This window comes from Scatophagus argus, chromosome 3 (assembly GCF_020382885.2).
Source record: "Scatophagus argus isolate fScaArg1 chromosome 3, fScaArg1.pri, whole genome shotgun sequence".
Classification (NCBI taxonomy): Eukaryota; Metazoa; Chordata; class Actinopteri; family Scatophagidae; genus Scatophagus; species Scatophagus argus.
In genome coordinates this window covers 17,404,079-17,416,999 of record NC_058495.1, presented here as the reverse complement: position 1 = coordinate 17,416,999, position 12,921 = coordinate 17,404,079, and the positions used below count along the sequence as shown (strand labels likewise).

At 40.1% G+C, this 12,921-nt stretch overlaps 1 long non-coding RNA gene across 1 annotated transcript; it reads right to left on the bottom strand.

Moving 5' to 3' along the window:
• Positions 1-6,516: 6,516 nt before the first annotated feature.
• On the bottom strand, positions 6,517-11,525 carry LOC124057189. Its single transcript, XR_006843070.1, has 3 exons — positions 11,136-11,525; positions 6,932-7,231; positions 6,517-6,749 (listed from the first exon to the last, which is right to left on the bottom strand). It is a non-coding gene; the product is annotated as an uncharacterized LOC124057189 (long non-coding RNA).
• Between the last annotated feature and the right edge of the window lie 1,396 nt (positions 11,526-12,921).

Below are 12,921 nucleotides of genomic sequence, written 5' to 3'. Positions count from 1 at the left end.
TGGATGTACAAATTCCTATCAAAACCCAGGCCTGTTTGCATGTGGATAGCATGAGTTACCTGGCTTACACCCAGCAGAGCTGAAAATCTCTCACATGCAGTCATAAATCCATCAGCAGTCCTCTGATCTGCTCATTTGAGATAAAAGAAGTCAGGCCAGCTCTCCAGGGCATTAAGAAGCCCAACATCTTCCACCTCTCAACTCCCCACCATGTAATTCCTGTAATTCCTTCTCATACTGCAGGAAAGGGCCAAATGTATTAAAGCAAACCCAAATGAGAGTAACTTCTGCGACCCTTTTTGAATAATAAAAACCCTCTATATAAAACTATTAGCAAATCATAGAGGACTATGAAAAAGGATCCATAATCAATATTTCCTTCACTACAAACACTTGCAGATTGCATAAAATTGTTCAAAATATGTTATAAAACACACAATATTTTTATTGAGATGAGAAAGTCATCAGCCTTTGATATGAAATTTTAACATTGTATTATTAATTATTAATAAATCAATCACCTGTTTTCCTGAAATGTCTGATTATGTGAACAAACTGTTCACATTTATAAGTAACCCTGACTAAATCATGGGACTTGATTAGGATGTAAAATTAATATAATGATCAGTCACACAATCTAAACTTTCTCTTTGATATAAATCAGGTGTTCTTCAGAACAAATAATGAAGAGTAACTTAATGGGATAAGTGGGTTAGAAAATGGATGTTGTGGTGCATTGGAATTCAATTTTAATAACAGAGCAAACAAACAAAACTGGAATTCACAGCCTTCTAAAGCCTCTCTGGTTGTTTTCCTGATACTGAGGACTAGTGTCACAGACAGTCTGTGACCTCGACCTGCCCTGTCTTATGGGAACTTGACCATGTGGTGACTGTCTGCTTCTTATTTGGCAACAAGTGCTGTCAGACAGGCAAATCATATGTTTTATCAAGCATGTGTAATGTTTATGTGTCCGGTACCTGCTGTGGTTGTCACTCACCACCAGTCCTGCAACAGTTGATGCACTTAACCTTGAAAGGAAACAAAGACACATCAAGGTAAAAAAAGTAAGTAGAATCTGAGAAGAGCTTAGAAGTGAGAGACTGAATGACTTTAGAAATTCATCTGATGTGAAACTGCAAGATACCTCATCAATCACTGCACATATTACAGGTGCCAGTATAGGTTAAGATCAGCCTCTTAATGATATCAAATGTTGAGCTTTGCAATATGTGACATGCTTTACATAAACTGGTGAGGAAAGTGCATCATAACCCAGCTGACACCTATCAATACACAACACTGATGTTGAATTCACTCCAGTAACTCAGTCACTTACAATGCTGCAAGGACTGGCAGATTTGTGAAGGACTGTGAAATGAATTTAAGTATCAATTATCGTCTAACCTTTTCTTAGATCAATGTTGCCAAGACTGTCAGCTAGTTTCCTCTCACTCTGTGCTAATCATCATCACTCATCTGAGTCACGGCCTCATGTTCGTGTGTTTTATCCCGTTATCCATTTCTTTTCCTATCCAAATAAAACACTCAATCCATTTCAAGCACTGTTTGAGAATTTCTTTGCCCACTGACATCTCGATTGCCCTTGAAGCTTAGCCCTGTGCTTCAGTGTAAGTTTTTCTCCTCTTGTTCGTTATGCTATTCCTTTCAATTTAACTTGCAAAGCGCTGAAATCTAGGCTGTTGATTCTTACACAGCACATCATGATGTTACATTGGATTTACTGTCGCAACACACTTAAGTAGTTTTCAAGGTCCAGCGGCTGACCTACAGCGTATCACATTCAGAACTTTGGTCGGGTTTCTTTACCTCAAGCCACTCTCCAAACTTCTCTCCAAAAATCACAATGAGCACATTGATCAATACCCAGCAATTATCACTCATGACTGGTCTATATACTGTACAATCAAACTTCATATGAAAGAATGTATTATTCTTTGAGTGATTTTCTGGTATTATGGCTTATTAGATACTTTAATGTTCCATCCATCCACAAACACAAATTGGGGCCACAACCTGATGACTGTAGTCACATGAGCAAGTGGTTATGGTTAGTTCTTGACTGTAAATGTAATTTGACTTATAATTTTGATTATGTAATTACAACTAGCCATCAAGCCAACATCAAGGAACTCTTTGAACTGTTTTCAGATGTACTTGCTTCCCTCTTAAGCTGGAAGCACACGTCATTCAAATTACACCTAATTGGCAGGCCAATCAACTTCTTGGTGAAAATCCAATAGCAAATCTCATTCAGCTGTGACCTCGTTCATCTCTGTTTAGATCAGCAAATGAAGCAGCCCCAACAAGATGTGATAAAAGTTATACACTTCAAGAAGTGCACTCAGACTGCCTCTCTCCTCAGCTGGCCTGTTCTCAGAACATCGCCTGTCCAGCCCCATCAAGCGGTGAACAGCCAGGCAACGCGGGGTTAATAAGTGTCACTAATGGAGGCTGGGCTGCCTGGAGACATGGCCATTACCAGTGGAAGAGGGGTTCATGCGGTTCATGGATTCTACAGTCAAGAGGAATTTAAATTGAGTACCATTTATGCTCTAAGGAAGTGAGAACATTAAGAGAATGAAATGAACAACTTCCACTGTAGAGGTTGATCTGAGAGAGACGATTACACGTTTAGCTTGTATTGATTTAATAGCGCTGTTGCCTGTGGCACAGCAAGAGGGTTCCAGGTTCGAATCCCAGTCTGGGCTCTTCTGTGCCCAGTTTGCATGTTCTCCCTGCACCTGCATGGGTTTTCTCTGGGTACTCCGGCTTCCTCCCACAGTCCCAAAAACATCAATTTTAGGAGCACTCCAATTCTTACATTTTTGACATTTTGATATTTGATAAATATTCTAAGTGTAGTTGAAGTAATTATGGCTAAATTCGGATCCTCATAGCGCCATTTGTTGAATATTGAGTGATCTCTGCCTGTTACTGAGATGGGCAGGGAGCGGAACCAGTGAAGCAATGATCCACTGCATGCAGCTGTGGTGCAGAAAGTAAAGCATTATCAGTAAATCAAAAGCAGTCAGGGCCTCACTGACTTTACCCTTGCATGCTGATAATTAGGTCAGACAGGGTAATCTGACACAAAGATTTTACCCACACTTTGCCCATAGATATAAAAATATACATTAGATAGTCCCTATTAACACACGTCCTTACAGAGTAATATGATATGATTGATATTCCTAATTGTGTATATTTCATATTGAGCCAGCTCAAGGCCAATCTGAACTTTGTATGTTGTCAGACTTGACTTCAGCTTGGCCTGAGAGGATGTGAGAATTCAATTACTCCAAACTGTCAGATACCGGCTTCTCCCGCCTGCGAGATTTGCATGAGCGCTGATTAAAATGAACTGACCCATGAAATAGACATGTCTTCATCTGTCGGGGAAGAAAGAGCGTGTGGACGCGGAGATGAGGAGCTTGATCTATTGACAAGGTTACATACTGGCAATCAATTTGTTAATTTGTCAATACCTGCCAGCACGGTGTTGTAACTGATAAATAGACTACAGACTGTGCAATGTCATGACTGCACATATAGGGGTAACGTTTAATCTGTCAAATTTGGTATAGAGACAAAATATGACTTTATCATACTACTGATCTAAAAGAAATGTATCTATGTACTCAAAGCTTGATTAAGGCAGACTAAATCCGGTAAATGTTTACTTAAAAACATCTCTGTGCCTGCATTTCTAATCTCTAGAGAGAAACCTTTACGTGTTTTAGTACCTTTTAACAGCAGCATTTTAGAGAATAAAAACTATAGTGCGATGAATTCATTGGTTGTATGCTTCATGCGAGTTGTTGATATTAAAAGACAGAATAGTGCTCAAGAACAGAGCAACATCACAAGGGAGATTTAATGAAAACAAATGTGAAGTTACATAGCTGCAAGGTGCTTTCTCACTGGCAGCACTGCACTGTGCAGGCCACACTACACTGTAGCTGCTACCTTTCAGCCGAGGTTTATATTGTCGCTGAACATCAATTTCTGTTTTCGATTTTTCCAACACAATTCACCGCTAAAGTCAAGTGTAGTCACACACGCAGTCACAGAACAAGTGGGGGGAGAGAGTACAATTATTTTTTACACCTTTCACAAAGTAGAGACCTCAGTGAAAGCTGGCCAAAGGCTGGCGAACTCCTGGTGGACTGAGACTGTCTGTATGACTGATGTTCTGTGGTTGGAGGAGAACAAATGAATTTTCTATATTTGTAGCTGATCACGAAGCTGCATTCAGTCCCCTAAGACACAACACTTCACTGCAGCTCAGCGAATCTGAGCAGACTGTACAGAAGAGAGGAACAGTGTGTTGACAGAGAGGCTTTTCATCTAAATGACCTTTAAACGAGCCACATTTTATTGTGCATGCAGTTAGCAATGAAGTGCTTACGTTACTGCTTGCATTACAGACTCGTTTCAGAGAAAGAGTCAGTATCACAAGCATCAGTGGTAAGATAAGATAAGATGGGCCTGTGAGCACGTCCTTGTGCCTTAGATTGAAGGAACTAAGATGTGATGAACAGGTGTCAGTAAAGGAAGCAGGGAGACATAAAGGGAAAGAGGAAGTAACCTGCTGTGACCCAACTGAATAACTCTGAGCAGACTTTGAATATGTATTGAGTTTACACTGGATGAGCAGAAAATTAAATATACAGATAAAATAGAGAAGCTGAAGATATCTATTAAATCTTTACAGATATATTATTGCTCTGTTTGTGAAGTTTAATTTGGCAGTTGTATCATAACAACGTTGTTTGCAAATTTGGTATGTACTGAACACTGTTTTTATGCAGTACAGAATTAATCTCCAGGTCTGATTTTACCACACCTGTCCACTAGGTGTCCTCAGAGATTTTATTGACTCTGTAGATCACCTGACTGCCTTGTGATCCTCGTGCCTGCATTATTTGTATTATGACTGTATGAACATCACTTCCTCCCCTTTCATTTTTCTTTGTGCTTCATGTTGAGTATTTAAAGCTTTTTCTGTCCCCTTGAGTGCAAATTTATGAAGCCTTTCTGTGATGTTCCTGCTGATTTTGCCTCTTCATGACTGTCACCCTGACCAATGACCACTAAACAACCGTTTTAGCCAAGGTGATTTGCCTGCTTTCCGGTCAGAGTGCTCTTCACGGCTCTGACATACTCACTGTACGTTACTGGATTTAGTTTTACACTTTAAAACTGTGCTTATATTTTATCTCAAAAAGTGGATCAGCATGATGATGTGTGTTTGTGTTGATCTCTCCTTCCTGTCCTCTCTTCTGTTTTCCCTTAATCGAGGTAATCATTTCTCCCTGGTACGTGCCAGCCCGTGAGCCTGTCATTGCCTCTTTACGGTCCCTGCCATCGCTGGCACCTCCCTGCCTGTGACACCACTATCATTTTCCCCTCCAGCAGCTTTCAATTTAGATTGGTAAAACCAGCATGCTCTTTACAGACAGCAGGGGAGTAAATCTTAAAAGCTGCTGTGAGCACACAGAGACAGTGTTTCCTGTAAAGTGTTTCGGTTCGACCCAGGGTCATGAGCCAAGCTGATCTGATAGAAGCTGACATCCCAACAGTCATGCATAACCTCACTAACACCAGTGTGATTTGGTTTTCTCTTGCTGCCACTAGCTTCAGACAGTGCAAAGATTTGGTAGATTTTCGTAGATGTGATTTCAAGTATCATACATGCATGTAAATACCAGACACTGAAAACAAAATGACTGATGAAGTATCAACTTTCCTTGACCATAGCCTTACAATGGGTGGTCTTTCAATGTCAAGAACTGGGATTGAAATGCTTAAATGAGAGAAATATGAGCTTTGCGAGGAAACGTTAGTAATGTTCAGCTGACTCAGTCAGGTTTTTGACCCAGAAAATTTCTGCAGTTTTCAACAGGAATAAACTCTGATGTAACATGTGCAACATAACTGAATCATTACATACACTATTAATCAGTGCCGCCAGGGACTGAACCCTACAGTGTTGGTGGGAAGCTGTTGAAGGATCATGTTTCCTTCGCAGTAATTTGTTCAGAAGAAAATGTGAAATAGAAAAGGTTGCAATAATTTTAAAGATTATATCTTATTCCCCAGATTACATGTAACTTTCAGGGTACAAATGGTACTATTGACTTTAACTAACAAAATATGAAGTTCATCCATGGTCTCCAGGATGACACATAGAAACACTTCATTTGTCTTTGGTTGGGCGTAGGAAAAATACTCGGTTAGATTTGGGGAAAGGTTCAGGTTTAAAATGAGAACTTAATTTAAGAATAAATAAGCTTTGTCATTGTGGTTCCATTGATAAATGCATGGTTAAGATTATGGAGCGATTGTGGTCCTGCTTAAAACAACATAAACTCATATTAACTATTATCTACCTCCTTATAAGTCCAACCATTTGATGACAGCTTGAACCTCCTCCCTACTTGGACAACCTAGTGCTCTATAATAACCACCTGATGTCTTCATTTGCTCTCATCATATTTACTATGGTCACTTCAGGGTGTTGTCACTTGAACATAAGCCTACAATATTTTAGGGCAGGTGCTGAAACAACTGATGCTGTCATTCTTCTTGGGAGGGCAGCCTTGTTTTTCATGCAGTACGACTGCCTGTCCGAACAGGGCCTTAGGCTTTTCGTTTGCTCCAAAACATACAGCAGACCTGCGTCCACACTACGAATGGTGATGCCACACACACAAACCTGCCTCCTTCAAATAAGAGAGAAGTCAGGTGAAACCCCCTACTTGTTTATCAGTGGTGTGGGCATGTATGAAGTGATGGCCGAGGGAGATTTTTACCCCTCTGCTGCCATAAAAAAGCTCTACAGGAGAGGGGGCAAAATGAAAACCCAGAGCAATTACCCATTCTTCCACTATGGGATATCTATTACCTGATAAGGTCAGTGTCCATTCGTCTCCTTGAACACTCCGTCGGCTGTTGGCGAGTGGGGAGGTTGTGCTGTGGTGATCAGACGCAGGAAGAAGCTGGGCAGAGCGCGATCGCCGGTGTGCCTTAATGAACAGTGGGACTGTTCTCCTCAGCACACGCCAGGAGAAATCCTCCATCACCACGACAGACTGGACTCACCTGGGACTTGATTGTGAAATGGTTACTTGCAATGCAGCTCAGCAAGCACACTGAGCAGATTCCTCAAGTTTTGTTGTTCAGTCTCATTCTTGGTTCATCATACCTGGAAGAAATATTCACTATTTGAATTTAGGTCAATGCTGTGAAATTCATCCCTTCTGGCAGATCAGTGTGTCACTTAAGGGAAAGACAATGCAACACCACATAGTGTCTGGATTACTTGTTTCCTAATCTGGACAGGCAATATTGGATTTTTAAAAAAAACAAAAAAAAACTGGTGCATCTTTAGAAATTGTTGAATTAGAATCTTGGTTTACTCTTATTTTTATTCTCAAGCTATCCATTGCTCCACATAAGGGATTTTTGTTCTTAACTTAGTTTCAAAAGAAACTTCATCACTGACTGCGAAGCTTCAGTCTGATGTGGAGACACATTTTGTTGCTGGTTGTCTTTGTACTGTTTTCGAATGAGTATATGTCAAGCAAGGTAGGCAAACTAATATTCTGTTTAATTTATGTTTCACACGGTGTCCCATCTTTTTCTGGAATCATGTTTGACCTGTCCGCGTCTCTGAATTCTTTAAGTCTCACAAAATTAAGGGCTCATTAAAAGTTAACAATGCAGAATTTACAATATTGCTGTTATCTACCCACTCAGCTTCTTATACACAGTCTGTTTACTGCTGTTACTCTTGGTGTCAATAAAGACTGTCATGTAATAGATCGCAAAGTCAAAGACACCGATCAACATCAGCAGCCACCATTGATTCGTCCGATAATGAGTGCAGATAGCTTCTTTCCATGGGGTCCCAAGGCGTAACACATCAATATACACTGCTTTTAAAAACTTTTTGTTACACAAACTTGTACTAGGGAATTCTTGACGCTGGTAAAATCTAATGCTTAAAACGATGTACAGTATTTACAGGCTCAAACTTCATCAGTTCTTAAATTGGTGTACTTACCAATGATAGCAGTAGTAGTTATGATTTAAAAGGCTTTATTATGTGCTTGTTCACAAATTAAGATTAAAATAGGTTAATAAATGAATAAATCATTTTTGCTTCTTTGATGTTGATGCTAAAAAGCCAATAATTGTAAGCTAAAAAGCAGCTGATGAACAACACTAGTGGTGCTTTTAAACGGTACATGCTGAGAGATAATGAACCTGCCCACGACCAGTCACACTGGTACATCTAAAAATATAACTACTTAAACTCAATACTAATGGTGCAGCCTAAAGAATCAAGCTGAGTAACATTATAATTATTAAAACAAAAGGGGAATTAATAACAGCTAATTGTATCACACCAGAAAAAGGTACTTGAGACGCTTCATTAGTAAAAAGATAAGGTACAAGTGTGCAAGCTACACAGAAATACTGCATCAGCTCTATAAAATGTATTTGGCTGATGCACTACAGCGGTGGCAGCAGTGAAGCAGTTTTATCCTTCTCAAACATCTTTGCTAACGTGTGATCCAATTAAATGACTCGGTCTTGTTTTTAGGTCTCTGAGCACACAAAACATTTGCAGTGCAGTGTGCAGAGGTATCACACTGTAGGGTCTCTGAATGATGCAGGGTAAATTCTGCACTGTAGCACAACCAAGAATAGCATTATGGGTAGCATTATGGTCAAGACTCATTGCACTGCTAAACAGTTTGATGTTAAAATTCAACCATATTATCAGTTTGTTTAAACAGCTGAAGAAGAGTTGATCCCCTTTGATGAAAGCATTTGGATTATAATCATTTGATAACATTTGCTGACATTGCAGCCCAATGATTATGTTAGCAGGTATACTTTTTACTATATTCAGTATCCAACTTTATCATGTTATGCATGTAAAGCGAGAACAAGTGAGACTGATTGGATCATTATCTTTGCAGGTATATTTATCCATTGACCAAAGTACTGGACTTGATGGTGTGGCCTGACAAGAATTAAGAGATCTCATTGCAAGCTGTCAAGACATTTCAATAAATGACCACAAATGCCAACCTCATTGTTGAAAGTCAGAAGAGTCAAAACCATGAGGATACATCATCTGAGAATGAATGTGTCCAAAAAAAAAAAAGAAAAGTGCCAATCAATGTGTCACAGCTAAGGTATATCACTGGATAAGACAAAACTTGTTGGGTGTGTTAAATTAGTCTGGGCAGCAGCAGTCTACCACAATTCATGGCAATCCATCCTGTAATTGTTGAGATGTCTCAGTCCGGACCAAAGTGGACTAACTGACAATCCCTTGAGCCAAGATTGGTTGAAAAAGTATCAAAAACCTCAACTGGACATGCTTACCGGATTTCTGTCTGCCTATTTTCTTTCTTTGGGGGCCTTTGATATGAAGCATCACAGCAAGATTGCGAAACAATTTAGTGAAGCTGCCGATTTCTGCTTGTGAAGCTGTTTAGTGCAGCTCTCAGCTTCTATTGCTGAACATCTGCCCAACCTCACTGACACCTGTGTCATCACCCAACATGCACCTACCCCCAACAACTCTTCACTCAGGTTAATCAATCATTAACAACCCATCATTATTAAGTTGAAAGGGCATGGAAGGCATGGAGACACAGGTGAGTGCAGGTCTTATCTAGACCCTCCAGCTGTGCCCTAGTTACCCATCAGTGCCGCCGGTAACAGGAATGTAGTTCATAGAGTTTAAAATTAGCCCGGGCATCTATCACTTCCCACTGGCTGAATAGGTTGGTGTCGGAGCCCTGGCACAGGTAATCTATCTCCTCACGTCTGTCTGTCCCGCCTCAAAGCACCATCACTCACACACGGCGGCTTGTCACCGAGGACAGAGCCAGCGCCTACGGAGGAGAGAAATACTGCTGTCGGACACATGAGCAAACACTCATTCAACGCACACTCTGTGGTGAGCGTCAATGGCTAAAGAAGCATCAATCTGCGTGCAACAAGACTGAGTAGAAAAGGTGAGGAGGGTGCTTTTGTTGCCACTTTTTAAAATGTTGACACGAAGAAATCAAAAAGTATCAAAATCTAATAAGAATTATTTTACCAATTTTACAATGCATACGTGAAAATACAATTTATAATTCCACTAAACACTGCAGTCAATGAGTGAGGATTGAAGTCCTTATTTTCTTTCCACTGAAGCCAGAGCTGTAAGAGCACGGCCAATACTGCAATAAATTTTCCCTGTTTAAGAGCTGGAGCGTCTGAACACCGGACAAGAGCTCCACCACATCAGCTGGAGGGCATGGACCAGCAGCGCTAACACAAGGCAGCCGATCACTCAGCTGCCATCAACTGTGTGGGTTAATATGCTGTGACATTACACACGTACCTCATTTTGCAGTACCAACAGACAATAGAATAACACACCTGAGGTCTACAATTTGTAAATGCATCCCAAAAGCAATTCCCTTTGAAATCACATCTTTGTCAAAGTGACTTTTGTTATATGAAAGCTTTACCCAATTTGCATATTTGAAACTACTAGCATAGTCTATTCGCTTGGCAGCTACGAAACTGTTTAATTTCTTTTTGATTCCTTTTGTGTCTTTGATTAACTCGGACATTTTGTAATTTATTTTTTTCAGGATATATAATGGTAAACCTTTTCCCTTTTTACTGGCTGTGCACTCACACAGATTAAGATCTTTTTTCTGTGTAATTCTGTTAAGACTAATAACTGACCTTTACAGCATGAATAACACAGCATAATGCCCAAAGTTCATTGATTACATAATTTAGTACTGATCAGATGTGGTGACTGGACATGACCCTGACCAGTACAAAGAAGAAAACTGAGATTTACATTCCCATCATTATTTGCATAGGGATTGTCAATCTGGGCACTTGTGATGCAAGACTACTTCATAATAATCCTAATACCGCAGATATACTAGTGTACATGCCACGTGGAGACACAAACATCCACCCTAACATAAACAATGACAAACACATAACTTTTTAATATCACACGTCCGGCAAGGACACCAAAGGCATGAATAAATAAACATGCTATTATTTCTCACCTGCAAACTTGGAAAGGATCAGAGGATGAAATTATATCTGCGAGCCATCCTGTAAAGGCCCAGCACGCACACCTGCACAGGTGTTTTCACTTGTTATGATTGATTAGAGCTTTGCTCAGGTTGAAGGAGGGGTGAAACTGTGACGGGAATTAACTGCTTTTTATCAAACTTGGTGAGAATGATACGAATATGAGAGCTCGCTCACACCAGAGTGGCACGATTTGAATTACACGACTTGCAAGTTGAATTTCTTTGTGTCAGTTTGCGGTGTGACTGAGCACTAAGTTGTTTCACCCAAACAGCTGCCACAAAACTAACAGGAGGGTGAGAAGGATGATAATGAAGCTCAGTCTGTACAAACCTGCAGAGTGAAGAGGTCTAATCAGTCGCAGTAAGTGAAAACAGCTGCGTGGGTTTAGCAGGAGCTTGTAGGAACAAAAACACTCACTCTGTTGTTCAGGCTCTGAGAACTCACAGAATGTCATTTTGGATGACAAATAAAATGTATGTTGTGGTATTTTTATTTAATTTATTTCAAACTATGCACGTTTGAAGCAGATATAATTGATATTTTTGTAATATAACATAAAAAGTGTCAAAGGATAATGTGAAAACAATATGAAAGGGGTCTCTTGCAGTGTTGAACTACCAAACAAATCTACAGCTCTGCTTGGCTTTAAGGAGCTTTACTGTGAGTTTCAGCTCTTTGTTTAGATGTCTGGGCTGTAGCTTTATCATTTTTATTCAAAGCTTTTAAATGGGAAAAAAACACTGAACACTGTCTGCTCAGCACCAAACAGCTTAACCGACAAAATTATACCTTTTATGGTGTCTATTGTGGCACACAAAGTCAGATGTTTTCCTCAGGAGACCCAGTGTGAATATTGCACTTACGTTCCCTACAAACACGACTCCAAATGAACCCCAAAATTGCTGTGTGTCAGCTGGATGAGAAGTTGGGCTTAAATCAGCAACTGTTTGGTATCAAGTTTACAACTTAACATGTTAATGTTTTCCACAACTTGTTTCTGCTGCACGCAAGTGGACATCAGATATTGCAGGCTTAAATTCACAGTGTATACATACATCTATATATCTATATACACTATAAAGACAAAAGCTTGGGACACCTGACCATTACACCAACAGGGACTTTAATGACATATAGCTTTGCAGCTATAACAGCTTCCACTCTTCTGGGAAGGCTTTCCACAAGATTTTTGAATGTTTAAGTGGGAACTTTTGCCCATTCATGCAGTAGTGCATTTGTGAGGTCAGACACTGATGTTGGACCAAAAGGTCTGGCTCACAATCTCCGTTCCAGTTCATTCCAGATGTGCTTGATGGGGTTGAGGTCAGGACTCTGTGTGGGTCAGTCAAGTTCTTCCACACCAAACTCATCCAGCCATGTCTTTATGGACTTTGCTTTGTGCACTGGGGCACAGTCATGCTGGAATAGAAAAGGGCCTTCACCAAACTGTTGTTACAAAGTTGGAAGCATAGCATTGTCCAGAATGTCTTGGTGTGCTGAAGCATTAAGATTTCACTTAACTGGAAGTGAGAGGCCGAGTTCAACTCCTGAAAAACAACCCCATAAAGAGGTGTGTCTGGATACTTTAGTCTAGTGTATTTCCTACATAGGGCACTGGCTCACTGTGAAAACTAAGACATCTGTGTATATGTATTATATAAGCTCTTACTCCACACTTCTACACTAAATTGTTGTAAATCATGGCAGATGCTGTACGTTGATCATCCTCAGGTTACAGTAATAGCTGCAAATGTG